Here is a 27,674-nt window from a genome sequence, read left to right on the forward strand (position 1 = left end):
TGGCCCTGCAAAGTCATCCTTAGTAATCTGGGGACTTAGAAACATTGAAAACTAGAAAACCTACAGCACAATACAGGCCCTTCGGCCCACAAAGTTGTGCCGAACATGTCCCTACCTTAGAAATTACTAGGCTTACCTATAGCCCTCTATTTTTATAAGCTCCATGTACCTATCTGAAAGTTTCTTAAAAGACCCTATTGTATCCGCCTCCACCACCATTGCCGGTAGCCCATTCCATGCACTCAACACTCTCTGAGTAAAAAATCTTCCCCGACATCTCCTCTGTACCTACTCCCCAGCACCTTGAACCTGTGTCCTCTTGTGGCAACCATTTCAGCCCTGGGAAAAAGCCTTTGACTATCCACATGATCAATGCCTCTCATCATCTTATACACCTCTATCAGGTCACCTCTCATCTTCTGTCACTCCAAGGAGAAAAGGCCGAGTTCACTCAACCTATTCTCATAAGGCATGCTCCCCAATCCAGGCAACATCCTTGTAAATCTCCTCTGCACCCTTTCTATGGCTTCCACGTCCTTCCTGAGCACAGTACTCCAAATGGGGTTTGACCAGGGTCCTATATAGCTGCAACATTACCTCTCGGCTCCTAAATTCAATTCCACAATTGATGAAGGCCAATACACTGTACTCCTTCTTAACCACAGAGTCAACTTTGTGCCAGATTTGGGAGAGCTGTCTCACAGAGTAGGCAAGCAACAGCCTAACATAGTTGTACTGACAGAATCATACCTTATGGTTAACATTCCGTACTCCACCATCACCATTCCTGGGTATGTATGGCAGGACAGCCCTAGCACAGATGGTGGCACAGTGACATACGGTAGAGAGGGTTTGCCTTGGTAACTCTCAATATTGATTCTGGACCCCATGAAATTTCATGGCACCAGATTCAACATGGGCAAGGAAACATCCTACCTTGTACCATCCTTCTTCAGCTGATGAATGAGTACTTCTCCATGTTGAACAGCACTTGGAGGAGGCATTGAGGGTGCTAAGGGCACAGAATGTACCTGGGTGGGAGACTTCAAAATCCATCACCAGGAGTGGCTCAGTAGTGCCACCACAGACCAAGCCGGTGGGGTCCTACTGGACATAACTACGAAACTGGGACTACAGCAGATGGTGAGAGAACCAACAAGAAGGAAAAACATACTTCAAAGGTTTCAAAGTTACATTTAATGTCAGTGAAATATATACAATATACATCCTGAAATGCTTTTTCTTCAAAATCATCCATGAAAACAGAGGAGTGCCCCCAAAGAATGAATGACAGTTGAATGTTAGAACCCCACAGCCCCCAGCTCCCCCCTCCCACATGTAAGCAGCAGCAAAGCAACAATCCCCCTCCCCCACCAGCAAAAAAAAGCATTGGTACCCACCACCGAGCACTCAAGTGTGCATCAAAGCAACAGCAAATGTATAGACTTGCAGTATCCCAAAGACTACTTGTTCACCCAGTATTCAACATTCCACAGGCTCTCTCTCTCTCTCTCTCTCTCTCTCTCTCTCTCTCTCTCTCTCTCTCTCTCCCCCCCCCCCCCCTAATAAGGGAGAAAGAGATGTCCCTGTTTCACAGTGAGGGGGAGACATAGTAAACAACACTGCTTTATGATGTTAAAAGTCCGTTGCATTGCTTTTTCTGAGCCCAAAGATCTCAGGTCTCAGGGCACACAGCCAGAGATCTTTCGTCTGTAACGACACACACCGATTTCCTGTCAGGACACCGACCTTCAGTCCGCCCATCTCCAGAGCCATGAGATCCCGGAACTTGGCATATCGAATAATGTCCAGTCGTGAAACTCCAAGAGCTATTCCCATCCTGCAAAGAACCGAAGTCAACATGTAATTCCAGGTCAGGGTCTTCAAAAGAACCCTGAAGGAAAAAATAGAGATATTAAAGATAGAAATAGAGCTGTTCCAAGCAAAGGAATTGCCAAGGAATTGCCATTGTCTCCACATTGAAGAAACCTTCCACCGCATTGTGTGGCACTACCACTGGGCTAAATGGGATAGACTTTGAACAGACCTAGCAGCTGGAGATTGGGCATCCATGAAGCACTGTGGGCCATCATCAACAGCAGAATTGTACTCAACTACAACCTGTAACCTCATGGCTGGGCATATCTGCTGTTCTAACATTACCACCAGGCCAGGGAATCAACCCTGGTTCATTGGCGAGTGCAGGAGGGCACGTCCAGAACAACACCAGGTACATTTCAAAATGAGGCATCATGCTGGTGAAACCACAATACAGGACTACTTGTATGCCAAACACTATAAGCAGCAAGCAATAGACAGAGCTAAGCAGTCCCACAACAAAAGGATCAGATCTAAGCTCTGTAGTCCTGCTACATCCAGCCGTGAAGGGTGGTGGACAATCAAACAACTCACTGGAGGAGGAGGCTCCACAAATATCCCCATCCTCAATGATAGAGGAGCCTAGCACACTTATGCAAAAGATAAGGCCGAGGCATTTGCAACAATCTTCAGTCAGAAGTGTCGAGTAGATGATCCAGCTCGGCTTCTCCAGAAGTCCCCAGCTTCCTAGATGTCAGTATGCAGCCAATCCGATTCACTCCATGTTATATCAAGAAACAGCTGAAAGCACTGGATACTGCGAAGGTTATGGGCCCAGACAAAATCCTGGTTATAGTCCTGAAGACTTGTGCTCCAGAACTTGACACACCACTAGCCAAGCTGTTCCAGTGCAGTTATAACATTGGCATCTACCTGGTGAAGTATAAAATTGGCCAGGTATGTCCTGTACACAAGAAAAAGGACAAGTCCAACCCAGCCAATTACTGCCCTATCAGCCTATTCTCAATCATCAGTAAAATAATGGAACGGGTCATCAACAGTGCTATCATGCAGTACCTACTCAGCAATAACCTGCTTATGGATGCCCAGTTTGGGTTCCGTCAAGGCCACTCAGTTCCTGACCTCATCACCTCCTTGGTCCAAACACGGACCAAAGAGATAAATACCAGAAGTGAGGTGAGAAATCTCGACATCAAAGCAGCATTTGACTGAGTATGTCAATGTGAATTAGGGGGAAAACCCTCTACTGGCTGGAATAATAGTGGACACAAAGGAAGATGGTTGAGGTGGTTGGAGGTCAATCATCTCATCCTCAGGACATCACTGCAGGAGTACCTCAGGGAAGTGTCTGAGGACCAACCATCTTCAGCTGCTTCATCATTAACCTTCCTTCCATCATAAGGTCAGGTGGAGATGTTCGCAGATGACTGCACAATGTTCTGCACCATTCATGACTCCTCAGATAGTGAAGCAGTTCATACCCAAATGCAGCAGGACCTGGTCAATATCCAGGCTTGGAAATGACAAGTGGCAGGTAACATTCGAGCCACGCAAGTGCCAGGCAATCACAATCTCCAACAAGAGAGGCTCTAACCATCGTCCCTTGACATTTAGTGGCATCGCCGTCACTGAATCCCCTACTGTCAACATCCTGGGGGTTACCATTGACAGGAAACTGAACTGGTCTAGCCATATAAACAGCGTGGCTACCAGAGCAGGCCAAAGGCTAGGAATCCTCTGGCGTGTAACTCATTTCCTGACTCTCCAAAGCCTGACCACCATCTACAAGGCCCAGGTCAGGAGTGTAATGGAATACTCACCACTCACCTGGATGAGTGCAGCTCCATCAACACTCAAGAAGCTTGACACCATCCAGTACAAGGCAGCCCATTTGATTGGTACCCCTTCCACAACCATCCAATCCCTCTACCATCAATTAACATTTGTAGCAGTGTGTACTATCTACAAGATGCACTGCAACAACACAGCAAAGTTCCCAAGGCAGCACCTTCCAGACCCAAGAACACTACAATCTAGAAGGATGAGAACAGCAGATACCTGGGAACATCACCACTTGGAAATTCCCCCTCCAAGTCACTCACCATCCTTCCATGGAAACATATTCCTTTATTGTTGCTGGGTCAAATTCACAGTTCCCTCACTAACAGCACTGTGGGTGTACCTACACCCCAGGGTCTGCAGCAGTACAAGAAGGCAACTCATCACCACCTTCTCACGGGCAACTAGAGATGGGCAATAAATGCTGGGTTAGCTGGTGATGCCCACATCCCATAAATGAATAAGTTTTTAAAAATCAGTCTGCTTTTCATAAATTCTAATGTATTTCTTTATTTTCCTGTAAATACCTGCAAGAAAATGAAACTCCAGTTACTATATAGTCACATTTACATACTAACTTTGATAATAAATTTACCTTGACTTTGACTTTAACATGTTGAAAGATGGGAAGCTTCCATCATATGCCAAGAGTATGTTCAGAACTCAGGAGAGTCCAGACTGCGGAAGTGAAATTAAGAAAATTGGAAATGTAAAGAGAATATGACAAATAAACTACTCAAATAAAATCCAAAGATGGTTTTATATAAGAACATGTGTATTATGAAAGAGGGTTAAGATTCGCAAATGAAGAGGCAATGCTAATGCTGTAGTTAAGAAGGATGAGTCTGAAATATTACAGAGACTGAACATGGTTATGGAGCTTTGCAAGTGGATAAACCACCGGCCCAGATGAAATATAAAATAAAAATAGAAAATGTAGGGAATATTCAGCAGGTCAAGCTGCATCTGTGGGAAGAGACATAGGGTTAGGTCAAAGACTCTTTGTCAGAACCTGGAAGGAGAGAAAAGAAGTTTATTAAACTTTGGAGGTGAGGAGGGGAGAGGATATCCCTGAAGGGTAGAACCTTAGTGGCCATGGTGATAAGCTGTTAACATGGTTAGAGAGTCATAGAACACTGGAGTAATAGACCCTTATCTGTTCAATGAGTGAATGGGAGCAGTTACCGAGCCAGAATATAGATAACAGAATGTGTGTGTGTGTGTGTGTGTGTGTGTGTGTGTGTGTGTGTGTGTGTGTGTGTGTGTGTGTGTGTGTGTGTGTGTGTGTGTGTGTGTGTGTGTGTGTGTGTGTGTGTGTGTCTGTGGTATGTGGCCTCCATCAGTCGTGGTCGACCATGGGTACTGTGCCTCTGGTAGTCATTGGAGTGGCCCCTCCAGGGCGCAAGCCAGGACAGAGTTGATATGGAGATCCATCTGTTGCCCATGCAGTGGGACCACCCACCCCCTTCATGCTGATGACAGGTCCAAAGGAACGACGAAAGTTGATACAGTTTGGTGCCAGCAACATCACAGGAGTTGCCATGCCGGTGCTGGATACTGCAGTCAGCTGCCTTTGGGACTCTGACTCTGGATTTTTCCTCGGGGTTCACTCCCAAAGCCTTTCTTGTGAGTGGGTATAGCCACAAGGCAGCAGAGGTTTGAAATCGGAGTTTTCCCTCTCCTAGATGAGCTACCATCTGTAGTTAATGAGCCTCATCTGCTCGGAGCAACTGGTTTTAAGGTGTCAGTGGCCCGCCTTTGCCCCTTCTCCTGTCAGTGACAACAGCTCCGCCGGGAATAAGAACTATGCCACACGTGAAGGCCAGGAGTTGGACTTGGTTGTTAGAGGCTGTCTGAGACACATGCCACAAAGAACATTTGTTTAGCAGTGGGAGCTCATCCCCACTACCACCCTTTGGCTATGACTACCTTTGGAGCCATAAAAGAATGTAGAAGCAGTGAAATGTAGAGCAGAAAGACATGCCCAGCAGGTCAGAGCAAACCCGGCAACCCAGCAAACAATAAACAAGCAAACAGAACCAATATCACAGGTGGATGACTGATACAGATAGGGAAGTTGTACAACTCAATAGTGAATTCTACAATTTAAGATAACTTATTAATAATTCTTTAGAAAGGGAATAGAGGTAACCAAGTAATAACAGGAGAGTTGTTTTAGCTTCACTGGAGTCAATTCAGAGGGCCAGTATAATTCTTCATTTAGAAAGACAGAGTCTAATAAGGTACATTGGGCATGGATTTGTTAAAGGTAGGCCAAGTCTAACTAACTTGATTGAAGTATTTGAAGATAACAAGAGAAGTTGATGAGGAGAGTGAATTTGATGCAGTCTAATGAGACTCTTTGGCAACATCCTACATAAGCAATGATGCAGGGAGTTCTTGACCCAAAATATTGCCCATCCCTCTGCCACCTGACCCACTGAATGCCTCCAGTAGTTTTTTTTTGTCTCACACCAGACTGTTTAAACAAGAAAAGGACAATTGAAACTGAAGGTAGAACAGCAAACTGGAGGCAACATTGGCTCCATGACAGGAAACAAAAAGTAATGGTGTTTCTGCAGATAAAAAGCTACTCCTTACTAGTTCTGCAGAGCTCAACTCTTAAGCCCTTTGCATTGTGTAATATGCAGTAAAGAGTGGCCACATGGTTGACAATAAGGAGGATAGTTTAAAATTGCAGGGTGATATGGATATTAGTTGGGTAGAAAAGTAGTAAATAAAATTTAAGGCACTGTAGTCCAAGGGAACCACTTGACTGCACCTGGAGTATTGTGAGCAGTTTTAGGCCCTTTAACAAAGGGAGTGCTAAAATTGGGGAGAGTCCAGAAGAAGTTCATGAGAATGATCCCAGGAATGAAAGGGTTAACATATGAGGAGTGTTTGATGGCTCTGGGGCTGTACTCACTGGAGTCTAGAAAAATAAGGGGGATCTCACTGAAAACAATCAAATATTGAAAGCCTAGATAGAATGGATGTTGAGAGGATGTTAAGAGAGAATTTCTTTAGCCAGAGTGTGGTGCATCTGAGGAATTCATTGTAACAGATGGCTGTGCAGGCTAAGTAATTGGGTATATTTGGTGAAGGTTGATAGGTTAGAGTTACATGGAACAGGCCCTTTGGCCCACCATGTCTGTGCTGAGCAGGATGCCAAATTATACTGATCTCTCTGCTTGCACATGATCCATAGTCATCCATTCATACGCCAGCTTCTACCCTATCACATTTACATTTCGGAAGAGGCTATAAATTCAAGAAAACTAGCTCACTATTGTAACACACACCAAATGCCAGAGGAACTCAGCAAGTCAGGGAACATCCATGGAAGGGTATAAACAGTCGATGGTTCAAGCAGTCCATCAGGACTGGAGAGGAAGGAGGCAGAAGCCTGAATAATGTCGAGGGAAGGGAAACAATGAGGAGGGGAAATTATTGGAAATCAGAGAGAATTGTTGTTCATGTTCATGCCATTATTTTGGAGGCTACCCAGACAAAATATGTGATGTTCCTCCAACCTGAGTTTTGCCACAGTGTGACAGTAGAGGAAGCCATGGACAGACATGTCAGAGTGGGAATGGGAAGTCAAATTGAAATAGATAGCCACTGGGAGATTCTGATTTCTTATTCTGGCTTCTTTCCCCTTCCTTTTCAATCCTGATGAAGGATCTTGGCCAAAATGTCAACTGTCCATTTCCCTCCGTAATTTTCCTGACCTGCCGAGTTCCTCCAGCATCTTCTGTGTGTGTGTGTATATATATATTATATATATATCAGCATCTCCAGAGTTTTGTGTTTATAGTTTGCTACCTCATACCTCACTAACCCTCACTATTTATTTTATTTTTATTGTAATGTATAATGATACTTTGTCTGGCACTGTACTGCAGCCCCAAATAACAAATTTCACAATTTATGCCAGTGGGTTTGATTCTGTCTCTAAAAGCTTCCATTACCATTCCTGGCAGCACATTCCAAACACATACCATTCTGTGTAAAAACAAATGCCCATCTCCTTTAAACTGCCTCCCTCCATTCTAACTTAAAGCTGTGCATTCTAATATTCGACATTTCTACCCTAATAAAAAGATTTTGTCTGTCTACCCTAGTTCACAGGCCGGGAGTGGCAGTCGAGTTTTGAATGCCAAAAAGCCAAATTCTGCTGTGGATCTATGTTCTATCAGCTGCTGGGCTCAGTTTCTTGGGTCTATTGTTCTCCCACCAGAATAAAAGCAAAGTGCATTTATGCAGCATCCAATCACATCCCTCAGCCCAAGTTGCCATGACGACAGGCAGTGGAGACAGGGAGGCAAACCATTGCAGGATGTGATAGAAGAGCACATCATTTAGACACAAGAGACTCTGCAGATGCTGGAAGTCCAGAGTAGCATATACAAAATGTTGGTGGAACTCAGCAGGTCAAGCCAGCATCTATGGAGAGGAACAACAGTTGTTGTTTTGGTCCTGATGTTTCTTGACTAGTATAGATGTCAAAGATTATGGGGAGAATGCAGGAGAATAGAGTGAAGAAGGAAGTCAAATCTGCCATGGTGGAACAGATTTGATGGGCTGAATGGCCTAATTCGGCTCCAATGTCTTATGGTCTTACGGAATGCATTTGCAAAATGGAAAGGAATATGCAATAAACTGTAATATATGGGAGGAGATTGGGAATGTGGAGGAACAGAAATACAGTGTGTTTGACTGTAGGCTCTGATGTTACACTGCTCGTGTTACTTTAATTTTCTAATTTAATTTTGAGACACAATTTTTGATTAGGGCACATGGATAACAGAGCGATGAAAGCTACCATCGTCAGATACTGCTACAATACAGAGATCGCCCAAAAACAAACCTTTATGAAGATCTGTTGGTTAAATTACGCGACCTCGGCTTTCTGAGAGGATTGGGCCTACAGTCCTTGGAGTCACCTGATGCTGATGGCCGGAGGTGAGGATGTCGTAAGCGGTGTGCGAGGAAGTGGAAGCAAGGTAAGCGGGCCGGGGTCCATGCCAGGCAAAAAGCAAACCCTAGCCAGCCGGCTCTCCCATCTATTCTGCTCTCCAGTGTCCATTCCCTGGACAATAAATTGGACTACATCCGACTCCAACGAAATACTCGGTGGGAGTACAGAGTCTGCTGTGCTATGCTTTCAGAGACATGGCTCACTGATGGAATCCCGGACACCGCCATTCAGCTGGACGGGCTCGCCTTGTTTGGAGTAAAAAAAAGTAAGACTCGTGATGGTGGCTTGTGTGTTTACATCAATACGGAATGGTGCAAGAACTCTGTGCTGGTTTCCAGATACTGCTCATCACTAGTGGAGTTTGTGACTGTTAGATACAGACCATTTTATTTACCATGGGAATTCACCACTGTCCTCATAGTCAGTGTGTACATTCCCCCCAGTGCTAATGCTAAGGAGGCACTCTGTGAACTGTATGGGGCTATTAGCGAACTGCAGAATGCACACCCTGATGGTCTGTTTATTGTCTCCGGAGATTTTAACCATGCGAACCTCAAGTCAGTGCTCCCCAAATTCCATGAGTATGTGGACTTTGCAATGGGGGGGGGGGGGAGAATGCGTTGGACCTGGTTTACACAAACATCTCCAATGCATACCGGGCAGAGCCCCGCCCTCACCTCAGTTACTCAGACCACATTTCTGTTTTGCTAATCCCAGCATACAGACCGCTTGTCAGGCGCTCCAGACCAGTTCAGAAGCAGGTGAAAACCTGGCCAGCAGGAGACATCTCTGCTCTTCAAGACTGCTTTGAGCACACTGACTGGCACATGTTCAGGGAGGCTGCAACCGATGGCGACTCCACCAACTTAGAGGAGTACACAGCATCAGTGACTAGCTACAAGTGCATCGAAGACGTTACTATGTCCAAGACCATCACTACATGCGCTAACCAGAAGCCATGGATGACCGCGGAGGTGTGTGTGCTGCTGAGGACCCATGACTCCGCCTTCAGAGCAGGCGACAAGGCAGCTCTAACAACAGCAAGGGCCAAACTGTCCCGAGCCATCAGAGGGGCAAAGTGTGCACATGCCCAGTGAATCCACAGCCACTTCCAGGACAGCGGTGACACGCGGCGCATGTTGAAGGGCATTCAGGACATCACCAACTACAGGACAACATCACCTGACTGTGCAGGTGATGCCTCCCTCCCAGATGCACTGAACAACTTCTATGTTCGTTTCGAGGCAGAAAATGATGTGGCAGTGAGGAAGTCCACCCCTCCTCCAAATGACCAGGTGCTGTGTCTCACCGTGGCCGATGTGAGAAGAACCCTGTTCAGGGTCAACACACGGAAGGCTGCTGGACCAGACAACATTCCTGGTAGAGTGCTCAGAGGATGTGCAGACCAGCTAGCAGATGTTCTCACTGACATCTTCAACATCTCCCTGAGCAGTGCCACCATTCCAACGTGCTTCAAGGCCACCACCATCCTCCCCGTGCCGAAGAAGTCTTCAGTGTCCTGTCTTAACGACCACCATCATCTCTCACATCTCTCACATCCATCATCATGAAGTGTATCGAGAGGCTCAAATTGAGGCAAATCAAGACCCTGCTGCCCCCTCACTGGACCCCCTGCAGTTCGCGTACTGTCCCAACCATTCTACAGTTGACGCCATTGCCATCATCCTCCACCTGGCCCTAAACCACCTGGACAAAAAAGGTACGTACGTTCGAATGCTGTTCATAGACTTCAGTTCAGCATTCAACACAATGATTCCTCAGCACCTGATTGGAAAACTGAAATTGCTGGGCCTGAACACCTCCCTCTACAACTGGATCCTAGACTTCCTGACTGGGAGACCTCGGTCAGTCCGGATCAGGAGCAGCATCTCCAACACCATCACACTGAGCACGGGGGCCCTCCGGGGCTGTGTTCTCAGTCCACTGCTGTTCACTCTGCTAACCCACGACTGTGCTGCAACACACAGCTCGAACCACATCATCAAGTTCGCCGATGACATGACCGTGGTGGGTCTCATCAGCAAGAACGATGAGTCAGCTTACAGAGAAGAGGTGCAGCGGCTAACAGACTGGTGCAGAGCCGACAACCTGTCTCTGAATGTCAACAAAAGAGATGGTTGTTGACTTCAGGAGGGCACGGAACGACCACTCTCCGCTGAACATTGATGGCTCCTCAGTAGAAATTGTTAAGAGCACCAAATTTCTCGGTGTTCACCTGGTGGAGGATCTCACCTGGTCCCTCAACACCAGTTCCATAGCAAAGAAAGCCCAGCAGTGTCTCTACTTTCTGGAAAGGCTGAGGAAAGTCCATCTCCCACGCCCCATCCTCATCACATTCTACAGGAGTTGTATTGAGAGCATCCTGAGCAGCTGCATCACTGCCTGGTTTGGAAATTGCACCATCTCGGATCGCAAGACCCTATAGCAGATAGTGAGGTCAGCTGAGAAGATCATCGGGGTCTCTCTTCCCGCCATTATAGACATTTACACTACACGCTGCATCCGCAAAGGAAACAACATTATGAAGGACCCCACGCACCCCTCATACAAACTCTTCTCCCTCCTGCCGTCTGGGAAAAGGCACCGAAGCATTCGGGCTCTCACAACCAGACTATGTAACAGTTTCTTACCTCAAGCCATTGGACTCCTCAATACCCAGAGCTTGGACTGACACCAGCTTACTGCCCTCTACTGTGCCTATTGTCTTGTTTATTATTTATTGTAATGCCTGCATTGTTTTTGTGCACTTTATACAGTCCTGGGTAGGTCTGTAGTCCAGTGTAGTTTTTTCCCCCCTTTTTTTCTATGTTGTTTTTATGGAGATTAGTGTAGTTTTTGTACTGTTTCATGCAGCACCATGGTCCTGAAAAACGTTGTCTCGTTTTTACTGTGTATTGTACCAGCAGTTATGGTCAAAAGGACAATAAAAAGTGACTTGACTTGAAAAGCAGCAGAACAAGTTAATGAGATGAAGAAAAGGGCACATGAGGCTCTTTGCTGTATTCAGATTCAGATTTATTTATCACACTTTCTCTGGAACATACAGTGACAGTGTCCCTTCATTAACACTCAACACACACCCAAGGATGTGCTCATCAGGGTATCTGAAGTGGAGAGGCTCAGTAACTTTAATTTCCTCGGCATTACCATTTCAGAGGATTTGTCCTGGGCCCAGCACGCAAGTGCCATTACAAAGAAGGTGCAGCAATGCTTCTACTTTTTTAGAGGTTTGCAAAGATTCAGCATGTCATCTTCTAAAACTTCAACATGCATCACAGATCATGATGAATGAGGACCCTGGATAAGGGCCCAAACTAGAGGGCCTCAACACTAGACTCAAATCCTAGACCTCATACTCTAGTAGACTTAGACTCCGGCCTGTCCTTCAATTGTCCCGCATCCCTATCCCTAAACATAACCTAACCTCTAATTCCCCTCTCTGACCTCTCAAACCTAAAATAATCTGAAATCTAACTAAATCTGAGTTGCAACCTTGATGGAGGTCACAGCTTGGTGCCATCTTTAATATTACTCAAGACAAAGAACACTAAAGAAAATCAAGAAACAGGAAATTCAGGAAACACAACAAATCAGGCAGCAACTGTGGAGAGAGAAACAGTGTTAATACTTTGGGACATTGATCCTTAAGAACAGAACAAGTCTGTTGGAACTTAGTTGGCCACTGCCTGGGTATCGGAGAAAGAAGGCTGTGAGTGAACTGGTGATTTTTCAGAGCGAAGTGAGTTTTTTACTACTCGGTTAAAGAGAGGCGAGACTGCGCAGGCGCATGATGTCAGCCAGTAGAGCGCGAAAGGTTTAAAAAGGCAGCCATATCCAGCGGGTAGTGTTGGAGCAGGCAGTGGAGTGAGAGGCAGCAGAGTGGTAGGGCTTTGGTTCAATGGGTTTAGGTGGTAACGGGATGAGGCAAGGTAGGAAGTATGTGTGTAAAACCAGTTTTCTGTGCTCAGTGTCAGATGTGGGGTGTCCTGGAGTCTCCCAGCTCCCAGACGGCCATATCTGCACCAAGTGTGTAGAGCTGCAGCTCCTGAGGGACCAAGTTAGGGAACTGGAGATGCAGCTCGATGACCTTCACATAGTCAGGGCAAGCGAGGAGGTGATAGAGAGGAGTTACAGGCAGGTGGTCACACTGGGGCCACGGGAGACAGACAAATGGGTCACAGTCAAGAGGGGGAAGGGGAAGAGTCAGGTACTAGAGAGTACCCCTGTGGCTGTACCCCTTGACAATAAGTATTCCTGTTTGAGTACTGTTGAGGGGGAACAACCTACCTGGGGGAAGCAGCAGTGGCCGTACCTCTGGCACAGAGTCCGGCCCTGTGGCTCAGAAGGGTAGGGAAGGGAAGAGGAAGGAAGTAGTGAAAGAGGACTCTATAGTTAGGGGGTCAGACAGGTGATTCTGTGGATGCAGGAAAGAAACTCAGATGGTAGTTTCCCTCCCAGGTGCCAGGGTCAGGGATGTTTTGGATCGTGTCCAAGATATCCTGCGGTGGGAGAGAGAACAGCCAGAGATTGTGGTACATATTGGTACCAATGATATAGGTAGGAAAAGGGAGGAGGTCCTGAAAAAAGACTACAGGGAGTTAGGAAGGAAGCTGAGAAACAGGACCGCAAAGGTAGTAATCTCGGGATTACTGCCTGTGACACAAGACAGTCAGAATTGGAATAGGATGAGGTGGAGGATAAATGCGTGGCTGAGGGATTGGAGCAGGGGGGCAGGGATTCAGATTTCTGGATCATTGGGACCTCTTTTGGGGCAGGTGTCACCTGTACAAAAAGGACAGGTTGCACTTGAATCCCAGGGGGATCAATATTCTGGCGGGGAGGTTTGCTAAGGGTACTGGGGAGAGTTTAAACTAGAATTGTTGGGGGGTGGGAACCAAACTGAAGAGACTGGGGAAAAGGAGGTTAGCTCACAAATTGTCATGGTCCCTTCTGGCACCTGGCTATCTTCCTCAGGAATTGGGCCTTAACCACCTTGTTTAATTCCCAGTCATTCCCCAGCTCCAATAACTACAAACACCTGAATTCCATCAACCAATACAGTATAAGAATCCTGTGACCACAACTAGAAGGTGCCAGTTTGTTGACTTGTGTATGAGTAACTGCATTCCATGGGACTTAGGACTATCAGTTCTAAGTCTAACCTCGTTTGTGAATTATCTACTAGAACCAAGACTTTGGGCAAAGACTCCCTTGGAACCCTTTCCATGCTCGCTACGATGGCAACGCCTCCCGACTTGGCCTCCGTGCCTGTGTTCAGCACTTGGGTTCGTTCCACCGCTATGTCTGTGTAACACAAATACAGAAAGCTTGTAGACAGTGCGAGAGGGAGGATAGGCAGGTGATAGAGAAGGGATGTGCTCAGACCAAAGGCTTGAGATGTGTCTATTTTAATGCAAGGAGTGTTGTGAACAAAGCGGATGAGCTTAGAGTGTGGATCAGTACTTGGAGATATGATGTGGTGGCCATTACAGAGACTTGGATGACTCAGGGACAGGATTGGTTACTTCAAGTGCTGGGTTTTAGATGTTTCAGAAAGGACAGGGAGGGAGGCAAAAGAGGTGGGGGTGTGGCACTTTTGATCAGAGATAGTGTCACAGTGGCAGAAAAGGTGGATGCCATGGAGGGATTGTCTATGGAGTCTTTGTGGGTGGAGGTTAGGAACAGGAAGGGGTCATTAACTTTACTGGGTGTTTTTTATAGATTGCCTAATAGTAACAGGGATATCGAAGAGCAGATAGAGAAATAGATCCTGGAAAGGTGTAATAATAACAAAGTTGTCCTGATGGGAGATTTTAATTTCCCAAATATCAACTGGCATCTCCCTGGAGCAAGGGGTTTAGATGGGGTGGAGTTTATTAGGTGTGTTCAGGAAGGCTTCTTGACACAATATGTAGATAAGCCTACAAGAGGAGATGCTGTACTTGATCTGGTATTAGGAAATGAACCTGGTCAGGTGTCAGATCTCTCAGTGGGACAGCATTTTGGAGATGGTGATAATAATTCTATCTCCTTTACAATAAAAGCGTTTAATTGGAGTAAGGGGAATTATAAGGCTATCAGGCAGGAAATTGGAGGCTTAAATTGGAAACAGATGTTCTCAGGGAAAAGTACAGAAGAAATGTGGCAAATATTCAGGGAATATTTGTGTAGAGCTCTGTATAGGTATGTTCTAATGAGACAGGGAAGTTATGGTAGGGTACAGGAACCGTGGTGTACAAAGGCTGTAATAAATCTAGTCAAGAAGGGAAGAAAAGCTTACAAAAGGTTCAAAGAGCTAGGTAGTGTTAGAAATCTAGAAGATTATAAGGCTACTAGGAAGGATCTAAGAAGGAAATTAGGAGAGCCAGAAGGGGCCATGAGAAGGCCTTGGTGGGCAGAATTAAAGAAAACCCCAAGGCATTCTACAAGTATGTGAAGAGCAAGAGGATAAGACATGAAAGAATAGGACCTATCAAATGTGACAGTGGGAAAGTGTGTATGGAACTGGAGGGAATAGCAGAGGTACTTAATGAATACTCCAGTATTCACTATGGAAAAGGATCTTGGTGATTGTAGTGATGACTTGCAGCAGACTGAAAAGCTTGAACATGTAGATATTAAGAAAGAGGATGTGCTGGAGCTTTTGGAAAGCATCAGCATCAGGACTGGATGAAATATACCCCCAGGCTACTGTGGGAGGTGAGGCTTGTGTAGAGCCTCTGGCGATCATTTTTGCAAAATCAATAGGGATGGGAGAGGTTTTTGAGGATTGGAGTGTTGCGGATGTTCTTCCTTTATTCAAGAAAGGGAGTAGAGATAGCCCAGGAAAATTATAGACCAGTGAGTCTTACTTCAGTGGTTGGTAAGTTGATGGGGGAAGATCCTGAGAGGCAGGATTTATGTACATTTGGAGAGGTATAATATGATTAGGAGTAGTCAGCATGGCTTTGTAAAGGGCAGGTCGTGCCTTATGAGCCTGATAGAATTTTTTGAGGATGTGACTAAACACATTGATGAAGGAGGAGTAGTAGATGTAGCATATATGCATTTCAGCAAGGCATTTGATAAGGTACCCCATGCAAGGCTTATTGAGAAAGTAAGCAGGCATGGGATCCAAGGGGACATTGCTTTGTGGATCCAAAACTGACTTGCCCACAGAAGGCAAAAAGTGGTTGTAGACGGGTCATATTCTGCATGGAGGTCAGTCACCAGTGGAGTGCCTCAGGGATCTGTTCTGGGACCCTTACTCTTTGTGATTTTTATAAATGACCTGGATGAGGAAGTGGAGGGATGGGTTAGTAAGTTTGCTGATGATTGGAGGTGTTGTGGATAGTGTGGAGGGCTGTCAAAGGTTACAGTGGGACATTGATAGGATGCAAAACTGGGCTGAGAAGTGGCAGATGGAGTTCAACCCAGATAAATGTGAAGTGGTTCATTTTGGTAGGTCAAATATAATGGCAGAATATAGTATTAATGGTAAGACTCTTGGCAGTGTGGAGGATCAGAGGGATCTTGGGGTCCGAGTCCATAGGACGCTCAAAGCAGCTGTGCAGGTTGACTCTGTGGTTAAGAAGGCATACAGTGTATTGGCCTTCATCAATCATAGAATTGAATTTAGGAGCCGAGAGGTAATGTTGCAGCTATATAGGACCCTTGTCAGACCCCACTTAGAGTACTGTGCTCAGTTCTGGTTGCCTCACTTACAGGAAGGATGTGGAAACCATAAAGGATGCAGAGGAGATTTACAAGGATGTTGCCTGGATTGGGGAGCATGCCTTATGAGAATAGGTTGAGTGAACTCGGTCTTTTCTCCTTGGAGCGAAGGAGGATGAGAGGTGACCTGATAGAGGTGTACAAAATGAGAGGCATTGATCGTGTGGATAGTCGGAGGCTTTTTTCCAGGGCTGAAATGGTTGCCCAAGAGGACATAGATTTAAGGTGCTGGGGAATAGGTACAGAGGAGATGTCGGGGTACGTTTTTTTTTACTCCGAGTGGTGAGTGTGTGGAATGGGCTGCCAGCAATGGTAGTGGAGGCAGATACGATAGGGCCTTTTAAGAGGCTTTTCGATAGGTACATGGAGCTTAGTGAAATAGAGGGCTGTAGGTAAACCTAGTAATTTCTAAGGTAGGGATGTGTTCGGCACAACTTTGTGGGCCAAAGGGCCTGTATTGTGCTGTAGATTTTCTATGTTTCTATGTACTGCTGGAAAGGGTACACTGGTGATGGAGTAGAGGAGGTTCAGGAAGATGATGCCGGAACCATAAGATTAGGGTTAGAACATAAAACGTGGAACAGTACAGCTCATCCTTTTTGTGCTAATGATATCCCTTCCAATGAGCCGCTACTTATCCAATCTTTCCAGAGTAGCCATAATCTTCCCAATCTTTAACACCACCATTACAACCACCCTTAACAGTTGTTGATTGTGATCGACCACACACAAAGTACAAACCAGAGTACATACATGTTATCACATACAGCTCTGAGATTCTTTTTAACTGAGGGCATACTTAGCAAATCTGTAGAACGGTAACTAAACAGGATCAATAAACAACAACTGTGCAAATGCAAATATAAATAAATTGCAATAAATAAAGCGCCTGAAATGAAATGAACATGAAATGAAAGCACAAAATAACAAGATAAAGAGTCCATAAAGTGAGACCATCGGTTGTGGGAACACCAGAAATAGAAAGAGTGTAGTTATCCCCTTTTGTTCTGATTGTTGAGGGGTAGTAGTTGTCTTGAATCTGGTAGTGCAAGTTTGAGGTACTTGTACCTTCTAGTTGATGGCAGCAGTAAGAAAAGAGCATGGCCTGGATGACAAGGATTTTTGACAATGGATGCTACTTTTCTATCACAACATTTCATGTAGTCATGCTCACTGGTTGGGAAGGTTTTACCTGTGATGTACTGGGCCAAATCCACTAACTTTTGTAGGATTTTCCATTCAGATGTATTGGTGTTCCCATACCAGGCCATAATGCAGCCAGTCAGCTTACTTTCCACAACACATCTACAGAAGTTTGTCAAGGGTTTTGATGACATGCAGTCTCTGCAGTCTCCTGAGGAAGTAGAGGTGCTGTAGTGCTTTCTTTGGAATTATACTTATATAATGATCCAGGACAGGCCCTCTGTGATAGTGACACCCAAGAAGTTAAAGTTACTGACTCTCTCCACCTCTCATCCTCCAATGATTACTGGCTTACGGACTTCTGGTTTCCCTCTCCTGAAGTATACAATTAGTTCCTTGGTCTTATTGACATTGAGTGAGAGGTTATTGTAATTACGTTTGTACACCATTCAGCCAAATTTTCAAGTTCCCTCTTGTATGCAGATATATCACCAGCTTTGATACAGCCCACATCAGCAAAACTTGTATATGATGTTGGAGCTGTACTTAGCCACACAGTCATAGGTGTGAAGCGAGTAAAGCAGGGGGCTAAGCACACATCCATGTGGTGCTCCTGTGCTGATGGAGGTTGTGGAGGAGATGCTTTTTCCAATCTTACTCTTGCAGAAATGTCACATCAGCCTTTAGCTTGACCAGATAGTCTGAAGTGGCCACATCTGGTGCAGAGCTTTCCACAGTGCAGATGTTGGTTGTTTGGATTGTCATAGAGTTTAGTGCTTTGAAGTTCATGGGCTGTTGTTAGAGTCAGTTCCCCGTGCCTAAGTGTCCACAGATTTCACAAGCTGAACTGTTTTCCTGGATGAGTGAGCTAGGGATTTTCTCTTGGGAACAAAAGCGGATGAGAAGTGAGTTGGTAGAGGTGTACAAGAGAATAAAAGGCAGAGATTGAATGGACAGCCAGAGACTTTTTTCCCAGGGCGCAAATGGCTGATATGAAGGGATGTAATTTTAAGGTGATTGAAGGTAAGTATGGGGGGGGGGGGGGGGTTGGAAATACACTTCTATATGCACTTACAGTGTCCTATTCTGGTTGACTGCCAGTGACATAATGTTCCAAAGGGGTTGGTGTTGGGAACACTTCTTTTTATGTTATATGTCAATGATTTTGGATCCAGAATTGATGGCTCTGTGGCGAAGTTTGCAGATGATATAAAAAAAGGTGGAGGGGCAGGTATAGTTGAGGAATTGGGGAGTCTGCAAAAAGGATGTGGAGAGGATATTTCCTCTAACGGGTGAGTCTAGGACTAGAGGTCACAGCCTCAGAATAAAGGGATGTCCATTAGAACAGAAGTGAGAAGGAATTTCTTCAGTCAGAGTGGGTGAATCTGTGGAATTCATTGCTACAGATGGCTGTGGAGGCCAAACCATTGAGTAAATTTAAAGCAGAGTTTAGTAGGTTCTTGGTTTGTCAGGGCATCAAAGGTTATATAGAAAAGACAGGAGAATGGGTTGCAAGGGATAATAAATCAGCCACGATAAAATGGCCAAACAGACTCAGTGGGCCAAGTGGCCTAATTCTGCTCCTATGTCTTATAGCCTTCTGGGATGTCAAATGTGCTGCCAAGGGTGGTGGTAGAGGTAGGTATTTACATTTGCCCTACCAAGGTGCAACACCACATTTATCTGGATTAAACTCCATCTGCCATGTCTTTGCCCATATCTGCAACTGATGTACCACGCTGTATTCTTTGCTAGTCTTCCACACAATCTGAAACTCCACCAATCTTGGTATCATCCACCAATTTACTAATCCACCCATCTACATTTTCATCCAGGTCATTTATATAGATCACAAACAGCAGAGATCCCTACAGAACACCAGTAATTCCAGAGCTCCAGCTCAAATAAATCCCTTCCACCACTACTCTTTATCTTCTATGCACAAAGCAGTTCTGAATCCAAACAGCCAATTCACCACGGAACCCATGTATCCTAATCTTCAGGATTAGTCTCTCATAAGGGACTTTGTCAAATGCCTTACTAAAATCCATATAGACCACATTCACTGCTCTACTTTCATCAGTGTCCCTCATCACCTTGTCAAACAAATCAATTATGGTGTTAAGACACGACTTGCCCTGCACAAGACCATGCTGGCTCACTCTACTTAGGCTATGGGTTTCCAAATGCTCATATATCCTATCCCTAAGAATTTTCTCCAGTTATTTCCCTACAACTGACATGAGACTCACTAATCTATAGTTTCCAGGATTTCTCATTTCCTTCTTAAACAAAGGTACAACATTAGCCACTCACCAGTCCTCCGGGATCTTGCCTATGCATAGAGAGGACACAAAGCCCCCGCTATCTCACCTCTTGCCTCCTTCAATAATCTGGGGTAAATCCCATCAGGCCCTGGGACTTATTCAACTTAATACTCATTAGGAGGGTTAACACTTCCTCCTCCTCGACTTATGAATGCCCTAACGTATTTATACACTCAGCACTGATCCACCATATCCTTTTTCTTGGTACATACTGAAACAAAGTACTCAGTGAGTAAGTCACTCAGATTCTCCACTTCCAAGCAATGTTCTCCTTTTATTTTTCTACTCTCTCTCTAGTTATTCTCTTGCCCTTGATGTATGTATAGAATGCCTTGGGATTCACCTTAATCCTCCTTGCCAAGTACTTTTCTCCAGGCTTTCCTAATTCCCTTCTTTAATTTTTTTTGGTTTCTTTATACTCCTCATGTGCTTTGTTTGATCCTAATTCCAAAGCTTTACATAGAGTCATAGTGAAGTACAGCACAGAAAAAAGGCAGTTCAGACCAAAGAGTCCATACCTAACATTTAAACTGACCTGCTCCTATTGACCTGCAGTAGGACCATAGCCCTTCATATCCCTACTATCCATGTACCTAACCAAACTTCTCTTAAACTTTGAAATCGAGTTCACATGCTCGATTCAGGCAGCTCATTCCACACTCTCACTACCCTCTGAGTAAAGAAATTTTCTCTCATGTTCCCATTAAACTTCTCACCTTTCATCCCTAACCCATGAGTCTGGTTGTAGTCCCACCCAACCTTAGTGGAAAAAAGCCTACTTGAATTTACCCTATCTATACCCCTTCCCCCATAATTTTGTATACTATTAAATCTCCTCTCAATCTTCTACGTTCTAAAGAATACAGTCCCAACCTATTTATTTTTTCCTTATGACTCAGGTCCACCAGACCTGGCAAAATCCTTGTGAATTTTCTCTGTGCTCTTTCAACCTTGCTTACATCTTTCCTGTAGGTTGGTGCCCAAAACTGTACACAATACTCCAAATAAGGCCCCACCAACGTCTTTTCCTTTTCCTTTTTCTTCTTGACTTAATTAATCATCTCTCAGAACATCCAAGGTTCTTTTACTTTTCCATCCTTGTCCTTCCTTCAAACAGGAAGAGTACAGTAGAATACCTTTACTATACCTTTAGACCTTTAAAAGCCCTCCACATGTCTGATGTAGACTTACCAGAAAAAAAGGTGTTCCCAATTAACTTTTCTTAGTTACCTCCTAATGTTCTTGTAATTTGCCCTACTCCAATTTAAAATTCTCTGGCAAGGACCCTTGTTATCCTTGTATCTTTGGTGACATAGGACAATATAGGACTAAGTCAGCATGGTTTCCTGCAGGGAAAATCTTGTTTGACGAACCTGTTGGAATGCTTTTTTTTTTTTTAATTTTTTTATTAGTTTTTCAAAACATTTTACAAAATTAAAAACCCCAAATCCCAATGAGGAGCATTAATACAGTGCAAAATTAAGCATACAATAACAATATGCTACAAAGGAAGAGAATTTAACAAAAATGCACCTAAATTAAAGACAAGTGAGCTTAGTGTCCTCCCCAAACCCCACAACACAAGAAAAAAAAACAACAATTCCAGACCAACCACCACACAATATAGAGAGTATAAGTCCGGACAGTCAAACTCCCAGACTGTGAATACGCTTAGCAACAGAGGATAATAATGCCTACTACCAGAAAAGAAAGGGAGCTGAAAGCAAGGGACCGAAAAGAAAAAAAAAACCCTAGTCAAGAGGAAGGTTATGAAAGTACTCGATAAAAGGCCCCCAGATCTTATGGAACTTTAAATCCGAATTGAGAACTGAATAATGAACGAATATGAGTTTCTTGGAGGAAAGCAATGTCAGCTTTGAGTTGTTTAATATGTGAGAATACCTTCCTCCTTTTAACAGGGTGGTTCAGTCCCTTTACATTCCAGCTCACAAATTTAAGTGCACTAGCCATTATCAATTGCTAATGCATAAAAGGCAGCAGGCATATAAAAAATCAAGCGGTACAATAGCAGTCTGGGAGCAGAGATGTAAACATAGATTCGTAAGGTCAAAATATAAACATGTCCTAAACAATAAAGAAATGTTGGAACTGGAAAATCCATACCACCCACACAACCCAAAACTAGACGGCTACCAAAACAAGTAGCTAGCTCTACCAAAGAAATTAACCCAAATACAACTTCCAGATCTGTGTCATTGACAGCAGTTCCGTATAAATGCTATTACAAACAGTAACTAGTTTATGCACTAGGAAACATAACTACAGATTAGAACACCTTCTGCCGAGATATACAACTTAATACAGAGAAAATCGGAAGAAAACCAAAACTAATCTACCCGCGAAATATTATAGAAGGATAAAGTAAGAAAAAGGGGAAAAAAAGGTAAGAAGGAAAAAGAAAAAAAAGAGGGAGGGGAAAATTGTAAATTCAAGACGAGTATTTATCAACCGTTTACCGAGAAGGGAGAAAAAAACATTCAGCGAATGGAAAAAAAAGGGGGTGAAGAAAAGAAAAAGATAAAATAAATAAGTATTTAAAACAGAGGAAAAATAAATCAGCAGTTGAACTGTGAACCGACAAACAGGGAGGCCTTCACTAAAGACTTCAAACCTCCAAAACAAGTTAGATTTAGTTGTAGAACTCTGTAGGTAAAGTTATACAGAGGTGAAAATAGATTACACACACACCAAATCCCGGGAGAGATTGTCAACAGCCTTTAGAGTTTCAGTGAATAATGTCTGAGTGATTCAAGTGAATTCCGAGTCCAGAGAAAGTAATTTTACTACAAGGAGTACTTATCCACCATTTTAGGAGGTCCGATCAGATTCCAAAGATGGCTGGATAGCCGGAAGACTTGCCACAAACGCTTCGGCTTCCCTCGCTGATTTGAACCACTTGAATTCCCCGGTATTAAACTTGATTCTTAGGTCAGCAAGATTACAAAAGGAAGGTTTGAAACCACGATCAAAAAGCACTTTCATTACGCCTTTATACTCAGCGCGCATCTTTAAAGTCTGGGGTGCAAAATCTTCCACAAAGCGAATGGTTGTATCCTGGAAAGAAAAAGAGCCTCTGCGACGTGCCTCCACAATCAGACTGTGTTTTACCAGGTATTGATGAAAACACAAGATTACTGGTCACGGACGGGTGCCCAGAATTCCGGGGGGTACATTAACTCTGTGTGCCCGTTCGAGCTCGGGCGGGTTTGGAAGCAGATCCTTCCCAAATATCTCACAGAGAAACTCGGCGAAAAACTTCATGGTTGACCCCTTCTCAGTTGCCTCTGGTAATCCCAGAATTCTGATGTTGCAGCGTCTGCTGCGATTTTCGAGGTCCACCATTTTGGAAAGAAGTTTATTAGATTTTTCCTCTAAGCTGGAACAGAGAGTCTCCAAGTATCGAACCCGACTTTCTAAAGCTTCAGAAGTCGAATCGATGCGAGATAAGTGTTCAGCATGTTTGTCCACTTTATCGTTGATCCGATCCAGTTTGTCTTCTAACTGTTTGAAAGCGGTTTTAATTTCCTTTAAGATTTCGTCTCGGAGATTTGCAAGCGCCTCCAAGATTTGCCTTCGAGATTTGCAAACTACGAAGTCGTAGTTTCTTTTCTCCCGGATTTAGAACTCTTGCTAGGTTAGATATAGGTTAGATATTGTAGGTTAGATATATTCACAGGCAAGTAAGAGATACCGAAATAATTCCTATCTAAGCTTTATAAAATGGAGACATTTAGTGCAAAGGTAGCGACAGTAACGGAACAAAAGTTCGGAGCAGCTAAGCGATCGCCATCTTACCGGAAGTCCCTGGAATGCTTTGAGGAGATTACAAGTAGGATAGATAAAGTGGGTGCAGTGGATGTTGTATATTTGGACTTCAGAAGGCCCTTTGACAAGGCACCACATGTGAGGCTGCTTACCAAATTAAGAGGCCATGGTAATACAGGATAGTTACTGGCATGGGTAGAGCCTAATACTAGTAGTGACTAGTGACTCTAACAGTGATTAGTAGTGTTCTGCATGGGTTGCAGTTGTGACTGCTTCTTTTTATGCTGCATATCAGTGATTTAGATGATGGAATAGATGGCTTTGTTGCCAAGTTTGCAGATGATATGAAGATTGGTGGAGGGGCAGGTGGAATTGAGTAAACTGGTAGGATGCTGAAGGACTTAGAAAAATGGGCAAGGAAGTGACAAATGAAATACAATGTTGGAAAATGCATGGTCATGCACGTTGGTAGAAGGAATAAATGTGCAGACTATTTTCAAAATGGGGAGAAAATCCAAAATCTGAGATGCAAAGGGACTTGGGAGTCCTTATGCAGAACACCCTAAAAGTTAACTTGCAGGTAGAGTTGGTGATGAAGAAGGCAAATCCAATGTTAGCATTCATTTCAAGAGGTCTAGAATACAATGAATTTGAGGCTTTATAAGGCACTGGTGAGGCCTCACTTGAGTATTGTGAACAGTTCTGGGCTCCTCATCTAAGAAAGGATGTGCTGGCATTGGAGAGTGCCCAGAGGAAGTTCACAAGGATGATAATGGGAATGAAAGGATTATCATACGAGGAATGTTTGATAGCTCTAGGTCTGTACTTGCTGGAATTTAGAAGGATGTTGGGGGGGGGGGGGCGGGGAAGCTCAATGAAACCTTTTGAATGTTGAAAGTCTAGACAGAGTAGACGTGGAAAGGATGTTTCCCATGGTGGGGGAATCTAAGACAAGAGGGCACAGCCTCAGGATAGAGGGGCATCCATTTAAAACAGAGATGCAGAGAAATTTCTTTAGCCAGAGGGTGGTGAGTTTGTGGAATTTAATACCACGTGCAGCTGTGGAGCCCAGTTCGTCAGATGTATTAAGGCAAAGCTTGATAGGTTCTTGATTGGACATGGTATCAACAGTATTGGGGAGAAGGCCAGGGAGTGGGGCTGAAGAGGGAAATAAAGGGATCAGCCATGATTGAATAGCAGAGCAGACTCGAAGGGACAAATGGCCTAATTTTATTCCTATATCTTAGCTGTCCTGAAAGTTAAAGAGTTGTGATTAATGTTTCCTAACTGTTTACCCATTGAAAGGTCAGTCAGCTGGCCAGGGTCATTATCCAACACCAGATCCAATACAGCCCCTTCTCTTGTTGGACCATCTACATATTGTTTTAAGACACTCTCCTGGATACACTTAACAAATTCTGCCCCCTCTAAACTCCTAAAGGTCCCAGTTTATATTAGGGAAATTGAAATCCCTCATGACAACAACAATTTACACACTTTCTTAATCTGTTTGCATATCCGTTCTTCGATATTTCAGGGTAGAAATGTCTAATACATTGAAGGTTCAACCGGCGATGTAAGGAGTAAATTTTTTACACAGAGACTGGCGGATGTCTGGAATGCATTACCTGGGATGATGGTAGAGGCAAATTCATTAGAGACTTTTAAGAGATGTTTAGATAGGCACATGAATATGAGGAAGATGGAGGGATATGGACATTGTGCAGGGAGGAGGAATTAGTTTTTGGGCATTTTTTGATTTATTTTTTACGTGGATTGCACAACTTTATAGGCCAAAGGGCCTGTTCCTGTGCTGTACTGTTGTACAATAGGTGTATTTAAGAAACTCTCATACAGGCATTTGGATGCCAGGAAAATGATAGGCTATGTTGGAGGAAAGGGTTAGATTGGTTTTAGAGTAGGTTAAAAGATTGGTACAACATTGTGGTCTGAAAGGTCTGCGTATTGTACTGTAAAGTTCTATTTTCTATAAGCTGACACAGATCATCTGAGGGGAGATCACACTGTTTCCCTATTTCTTTTGTCCTAGTTGTATCTAGTCAGAAGTTGTATCCATGATCTCCTGCTGCTGAGGTGCACAGCACTCAGTCCTCCAGAGCTGGGGTGCATCAGGTACTGCACTTCTCCCAGTTCCCCAGAGCCAGGGTATCAAGCACTGCACAGCCCTCAGTTCCCCAGAGCTGGTGTGCATTGGGGTGTTGTACTCCTGGTCTTCTGGAACTGGGGATGTAGTGGGTGCCACAGCACTCCCAATTTCTCATAACTGAGGTGTCAAGAACTGCACCACTCTCAGTGTTGGGCTGCATTGTGTGCTGCACTGCAGCCATTCTGCAGTTTCCCAGACCAAGGGCTGTTTTCTTCTCGCACAGCTTCCTGGTTGCTGCTTCTGGAGGGACATTCACTTGTATTGTTCATTTTAGATGTGCTAAATGGTAGATGTGGGTTTGATTTAAACATTTAAGAGAAATTTGGATAAGTACATGACGGGTGGGGTTTGGAGTGCTGTATTCCAGTATGAGAAACTGGGATTAGGAATAATAATAGTTCAGCACAGACTAGATGAGCTGAAGGGCCTTTTTCTGTTCTTTGACTCTATGTGTGCTCATAGCTGCAAAATGGCTAAATCCTTTAATGGGTGGGGGCCATGAGAAGTTTCTCACTGAGAAATTGCACCAGTCTAATTCTTGACCTGTGAGGAAAATGAGTGATGAACGGGAATGATTATTCACAATAAAATGCAAATTTATATTTTATTTTGATATATTTGTATAATTTAAAGCACAAATAATTATCAATGTACACCCACCTCTAATAAAACTGATGTTCAATTAGTCTGCTATGATACATGAACTGACATTAGGGCAATTTTAACTTACACATTGGTAAATGCGAACTTCATGGAGTGGTGATTTTACAACCTGTGGGAAATAAACCAGAGTTCCATCCCTATAGGGAAGTTCCTTATTTGACAAAATAAACCCAATTAAGTAGCTCAGAGAATGATCATTGTAAAGAGAGAAAAACTATAATTAGAACGGCTGCCCTTGACCACCTTGGACCTTATGCTTTGTTTTAAGCTTTGCAGAGAATGCACAAGATTCGTCTGATATTGTTGTTTCGCTATCTTGCTGATTATATGAAATAGCTTATGCTTTGTGTGTGATGCTTTATAATGCCGTCTCCAGAAGTGGAAGAAGTCATGTATGCATTGCATAAATTAAGATATTTGAACAGATAGCACACTTTTACAATGGTGCATTTTTATGAAGATACTACTCATAAGCCAAATAAAGCACTGCACATTGAAACCATCTGCAAGCAGTGATTTCCCGTAGCACCCCCCCCCCCCCCGATGCAAATGCATTCTGTCTTGGGATCCTCGTCAAGTGAGGGACTGTACGTATGGTTCCCGCTGCGCTCCCGACCCTGGGCCAGGCTGAATTTCCTGCAACGCAAACAAAACACTGGAGGAACCCAAGCAGGTCAGGCAGCGTCTTTGCAGGAGAATATACAGTCGATACCGCCTGACTTGCTGAGTTTCTCCAGTACTTTGCACGTTGCTCTGGATTTCCACTATACGGCTACTGCTCCACGCCCATCATAATCGCTCGTCCTCTTGTCAACGCGCCAATTATTATCGAGGTAGCCGTTCAGTCTAATCATAATCGCAGCCTACCTAGCAGCACTATATCCACACCAATCACAAGCACCGCTGTCCCGGCCGCCGTGCAGCGCTGCATCAATCAGATTCGGCATCTTGTCGAACCCTGTCATCTGAATTTTCGGCCGGCACAACACGCCTGCGCACTTACACTGCCCGGTGCGCCGGTTCCGCACATTAACGCACGCGCAATTCCCTTGCTAACATCCCCCCCGCCTAAAATTGCTACCATGGTAACCAAATATGTCCTTGCTCCCTTTCCTCCCATGCAGACTGCACGGATTCATTCATGTACGCACCGGCGCGCGAACTAGCCTAGGTCCCACCCTCTGGTGGGGGGGAG

The 27,674-nt window shown here is 44.3% G+C and overlaps 1 long non-coding RNA gene across 1 annotated transcript; it reads right to left on the minus strand.

Annotated features, from left to right (window-relative positions):
* Window positions 1-1,582: 1,582 nt before the first annotated feature.
* Window positions 1,583-27,465, minus strand: LOC140732705 (uncharacterized). The gene is made up of 3 exons (XR_012100115.1): window positions 27,347-27,465; window positions 4,274-4,356; window positions 1,583-1,840 (listed from the first exon to the last, which is right to left on the minus strand). It is a non-coding gene; the product is annotated as an uncharacterized lncRNA (long non-coding RNA).
* Window positions 27,466-27,674: the final 209 nt, after the last annotated feature.

This window comes from Hemitrygon akajei, chromosome 9 (genome assembly GCF_048418815.1).
Source record: "Hemitrygon akajei chromosome 9, sHemAka1.3, whole genome shotgun sequence".
In the NCBI taxonomy this organism is placed as follows: Eukaryota; Metazoa; Chordata; class Chondrichthyes; order Myliobatiformes; family Dasyatidae; genus Hemitrygon; species Hemitrygon akajei.